The following is a 5239-nucleotide window of genomic DNA, read 5'->3' on the forward strand; positions in this document are numbered from 1 at the left end:
CCTTTATGTACACAGATGATAATCCTAACCTACCAGCAATAGGACTGTGACTCTGACTTTGACTCTGAGCTGTCTGAGGCATCAGAGATGCCTCACTGAGCCATTCCTACTCTCTCCTTGTTTCCTTGTTATCAATAATATACATTTATAAAATGTCTGGCTAGGTTTAGAGGTGAAGTCATCACCAATTATTTGTTCTCCTGTGTCCCTAACCCATTACTAATTCCTACAGCAGGAGGGAAAAAGAGAATAAAACACAGAATGAGACTTCAGGTACCTTACAGTTTAATCACACACATACACACACACCCCAAAACAAAACTAGAGAATAAGGGTAAAGACAGGATTCTTGCCCCTAGGGAGCTCAAGATCAAGTATAATTCAGAGAAGTAGCCCAATCCAGACATTGGATACTAGAGATGGCAGGATAAAAAAAAAAAAGGAATATAGAATTTAGTTCAGTTGGAATATAAAGTGAGTGGAGCTGTATAATGTCAGGCTGGAAAACTAGGTTGGATTTATTATGTTCTAGATGACCTTGAATTCAAGGATCAGGGGGTTATACTTTACTCAGTAAGCATTTGGAGGTCACTAAAGGTTTTTGAATAAAGGGGATACATGACCAGTCAGTTAATCCACTGAGGAGCTTACACAAACAAAATGGTGTATCAGGGAGATAGTTTGGAAAGTGGTGAGGATAATGAATGAGAAAGGAGAGATTGGAGACAAGAAAACCAATTGGGAGACAAAGTGAGAGGAGATGAGGGTCTGAGATAAGGCTGTTGTGAAGGGATGGATGAAAAGGGTATAGCAGAGGTAGAATCAACAGAATGTGACAACTGATTAGACAAAGGGGTGAAATGATGAGTTTAGGTGCCTGAGAAAATGGGGAAACCATAAGAATGTTTTGGCAAAGATAAATAGTTTAGTTGGGCTAAAAAACCAAACTAAGACCAGGAAGGTAAATTGGGGCTGGCTCACTAGAAACCTCTGGCTAACAGACTGATTGTCTTCCCTAATCTTGGCATTATTAGGGGCCCTCTGAAGAGAGAAAGTAAGTAGCCCACATAGAGTGTTAGATTTGTCGCAGGTGACAAGGTCAAAATTTGAGTTCAGGATTTTTAATACGTTCTATTTTTGTATAGTTGTTATGTTTTGAAAGATCCTTTTGGACTTCTCCATGTGAACCATTAATAGCTGTTGGGAGAAAATACAATTGTTTTGACAGGTATAGGCCTAGAGTACTGATCTGTGAGAAAACTCTTGGATACATATTTGACATACCATCCATGGCCCCGGTCACAGCTAGCATCTATCTCACTGAGACCTGCACAGAAACTCTTGTGCAAAATATGCTCAGACATGTTCCTAGAATCCCTGACAGGTAGCCTGTACAAGCAGGTGAGTGGCAAATTTCTTGTTTGACTAAGGGGTGTTTCTGGACCTTAAACTCTGGGTCTCAGTTCCTTAATATTTAAAATGGGTTGTGTGATGAAGAGAGAGAATGGATTTAATGACTTTTAAGCTCAGTTCTGGCTTACGGTAATGGAATAATGTTTTAGTAGTGGTTAGTGGGTCAGGGTGTATGTGTATGTGAATTTGGCAGTAATTGCCTGAGCCAGGCATTCTGACCTTTGAAGTCTTAAACTTTGGCATTTGAACATATACTGTCACATTTCATCGTCTAATCATTTCATGTTGTATCATCTCCCCAATTAGGCTATCATTTCCCCAAATCATTGTATTTTCAATTTGTATTCAATTTCTCCCTTTCCTTCAATATCCAGCCTGAATGCCAGCTCCTCTTGCAAGTCTTCCCTCACCCACCCACTCTTCCTGTCCATAAGCACCTTCCTTTCTGAAATGTCACCTTGCACCTTGGTACGGCTCTAATTCACTCATCCCAGAGCATTATGTATCAGAGTTTGTGGTGAAAATTTTCATTGGAACATTCTTAGGAACAAAATTCAATAAAACCATCCAACATATCAGCAAGGCTTGACAGTGTAGAAAACATTTTGAAAGGCCCTCTGTCATGAGGCTTCCCTTTTCCTCCCCTTACTCAGGTGAGCCATTGCTGTCCTAGCCATCTTTAGGTAGCTCTGCTACCTCTCAGCATCCTGGTGGCTTCCTAAATGAAGACTCTCCTCCCTACGCACCATTCCTTTCCATTTATACATAGTCTTCCCAGCTTTTCTAGTTCTAGTTTCTGGGCTTAACACAGTTTCTGAAGCTTCATGAGTGCTTAATAAAAGCTTTTTCATTCATCCCTTCCATATCCATTGTCTCCTACTTCTCCAGTTAGAGTAGCTTATCCTCTCATTTTTTTCCTCCCAAGGGCCAAGCTTATCCATTACAATTATTTAACATTAAGTTTCATTTTATTGTTTTCCTCCCTACATTCCCATTTACTTATTTTATAAATTGGGGTCCACACTTTCACTTTTGCAGTTACCTGTGCCCTGCACCCCTTCCCTTAAATTTTAGAGGGGTTTTGTTGTTGTTGAGGCTCAGAAAGAAACCTTTTTTTGTTTAGAATGCAAAAAATGTTCCTTTTTATTTTTCTAGAAAATATCCCAATAAACGTTTCTTTTCAAATGTGAGGACTTATATTAAAAAAAAAAAAAAGCAAGATCTAAAAGGAATGGTGTAAATCACTCTGGCTAGCTGTTTCCCTGATTGTGTGACTTCAGGTATTCTTACAAATCTCTTCAGCATCCAAGCTTGTAGAAGTCCCAGCAACTTTTTTGCCTCCATTTGCTCCAGACACATTTAAACCTGTTTAGAACTTCTGCCCCAGCCCCAGGTTCCCACTCTCTTCTTTCCTTCCCCAACTTTTGGTTAAAATAAAAATGGGTTAGCAAACTGGGGTTTGGGTTACAGGGAGCACAGGGAATTGTGTTCACCAGGCAAAACTTTGTGCAAATATAAACAGGTATAGCACATCTGTGAGTTATTTTCATGTCTCCAGGGGCAAGAGGAAAAAAAAAAACCCAGCCCTTAAGTGAGACCAGAATTCTTCAATATTTTTGCCTTGACAGCTAAGGAAAAAATTTGCCAAAAACCTGAGGCCCCGGAGAGTGTTGGCGTGGGAATGTTGGTTTAGTCAGAGATTTGCCCTGGGCCATTTAAATAAAAACAGGCACTTGAGGGGCAAATGCTTGTAAATGGAGAAGCGATTATTACTGATTGGACCTAGGAAGGGTTGTTTTGCAATCTCTTCCTCCTTTTTCTTGACCCCTTCCAAGGCTTTATCATCACAATCAATACTTCACAGATAAATATTTTAAAGCAATTACTTTTTAAAAATCCAGGCTTTTAATGTGGCCATGATTGGGATCCTCAGTTCTCAGTAGAGACATGTGGTTTCTCAAATCTTAGCTTCCCTGTCACTGAAGGATGCTTTAGCCTGAACCACTGAAGGAACTTTTAAGAACATAAATCAAGCCAGCCCCTCATAGATCACTCCAGGCAACTAGGAAAGGATAAAAATATTTCCAGTCGGGGGAGGCAATGTGAAAATGATCAGGGCCAAAACACTACTGTAATGGGATTCCATCACCAGTTCCCAGAAGCTCTACAGGCCCAGAACTAGGCTTGTAAAGGAGTAGGAGGAGTATATGTATTTCATTAAAAAACCCCAAACCTCTGGATTAGATACTCTGAATGAATTGTCTATATGAACCGCAGGCCATTCCCACAGCTAAAACAGCAGAGGCAGTTAGTGTTGTGGAATGCAAGCTCTTCAAGGGTAGAGACTTTTTTTTTGTCTTTCTATCTCTGGTACCTAACACAGAGTATTGATTATTAATAAATGCTAGAATCAGGAATCTGGAGATACATTTTGGATTTCCTGTGTTTGACCTTGGATAAATCATTTCCCTAATCTGGACTTCAGTTTCCTCATATGTAAAGTAGGAATAAACATACCTATCCTGCAGATCTCCCAAGGCTATGGTTGAAGTTCAAATGAGATAATGGATGAGGAAAGGCTGTACAAATGTAAAGGATTATTATTATTAGGCAGCTGTAGAATGAATGAGCCAAGCAGAACAGAATAGATTTCAAAGCTTTTTTTTTTTTTTTTTTTTGCTTCAGTCTTACTGTAGAAAGAGGGTTCCCATGGAATGAGGGAAGGAAAGGGAGACTGAAGGCTAAGGGCTAGGAGCCAAGATCCAAAGGCTCTGAGTCTTTTTCTTGCTACCTACAACCTATGTGACTTTGGAGAAGTCATTCTAACCCCTATGGCTTTTGGTTTCCCTAGATATTGGAAAGGAGTTAGATTACTCATCCTGAAGCCAAATCTAGTTGGCAGGAAATGGTGGAAATCTTTTAATGTAATATGGGGAGAATCTTTTTTTTTTTGGAGGGGGAAAGGGAGGGCAATTGGGATTAGGTGACTTGCCCAAGGTCACAAGGCTAGTAATTTGTTAAGCGTCTGAGGTCAAATTTGAACTCAGGTCCTCCTAACTCCAGGGCTGGTGCTCTATTCACTGTGCCACTGAGCCGCCCCAATATGGGGAGAATCTTAAACAAGGTGGGATGTCCACCTTCAGAGAAAGAACTGGTGGAATCTGATTGCAAATCAAAGCATATTAAACAAAAACAAACCTTTATTTTTCTTATTTTTTGGTCTGTTTTCTTTTGCAGCATGGCTAATATGGAAATGTTTTGCATGACTGCACATGTATAATCTATAGCAAATTGCTTGTCTTCTCAAGGGGGGAGAAGATAATTTGGAACTCAAAATCTAAAAAGAAAATGAATGTTAAAAACTGTTTTTACATATAATTGAAAAATAAAAACCAAAGTGGGATGTCCTGGTATCTCATGTCTTCTTTAAGTCCAGGGCTCAGGGTAAAGTGAATGGGCCTTTTTGGCCAGAGAGGATCAATGGCTTTTACCTTAAAGCCCAGATCTTCATCAGTGCTATTATAGCCAAGTCTGTTTCACATTTAAAATACAAAAGGGTTTTGGCAGTTTTTGTTCTTTTTCTAGTTCCAGATAAGAATACCAAAACAGAGCAGATGCTGGTGGCTTTGAAAGCTCCCTGACCTTCCTGCCATGCTTATCTGGGACCTCTGGGCAGGTCAGTCCAGGAGAATAAAACATTTATTCTACAGTAGGCAGCTACAGGGGTAATGAATTGAGAAGATGTATGCCAGAAAGCCTACCAGATCTATGCTAATGAAAAAGAGAGAGAGAGAGAGAGAGAGAGAGAGAGAGAGAGAGAGAGAGA

The 5239-nt window shown here is 39.9% G+C and overlaps 1 long non-coding RNA gene across 1 annotated transcript in view; it reads left to right on the forward strand.

The window, feature by feature from the left end:
• Positions 1 to 1301: 1301 nt before the first annotated feature.
• The window catches only part of LOC138147216 (uncharacterized), a 69243-nt gene continuing 65305 nt past the window's right edge, over positions 1302 to 5239 (forward strand). Inside the window, exon 1 of the long non-coding RNA XR_011164732.1 lies at positions 1302 to 1401. This is a non-coding gene — a long non-coding RNA (uncharacterized lncRNA). The remainder of the gene's footprint in view (positions 1402 to 5239) is intronic.

This window comes from Petaurus breviceps, unplaced genomic scaffold (genome assembly GCF_028583685.1).
Source record: "Petaurus breviceps papuanus isolate PSGF00001 unplaced genomic scaffold, PetGlider_PUasm1.0 90779, whole genome shotgun sequence".
NCBI lineage: Eukaryota > Metazoa > Chordata > Mammalia > Diprotodontia > Petauridae > Petaurus > Petaurus breviceps.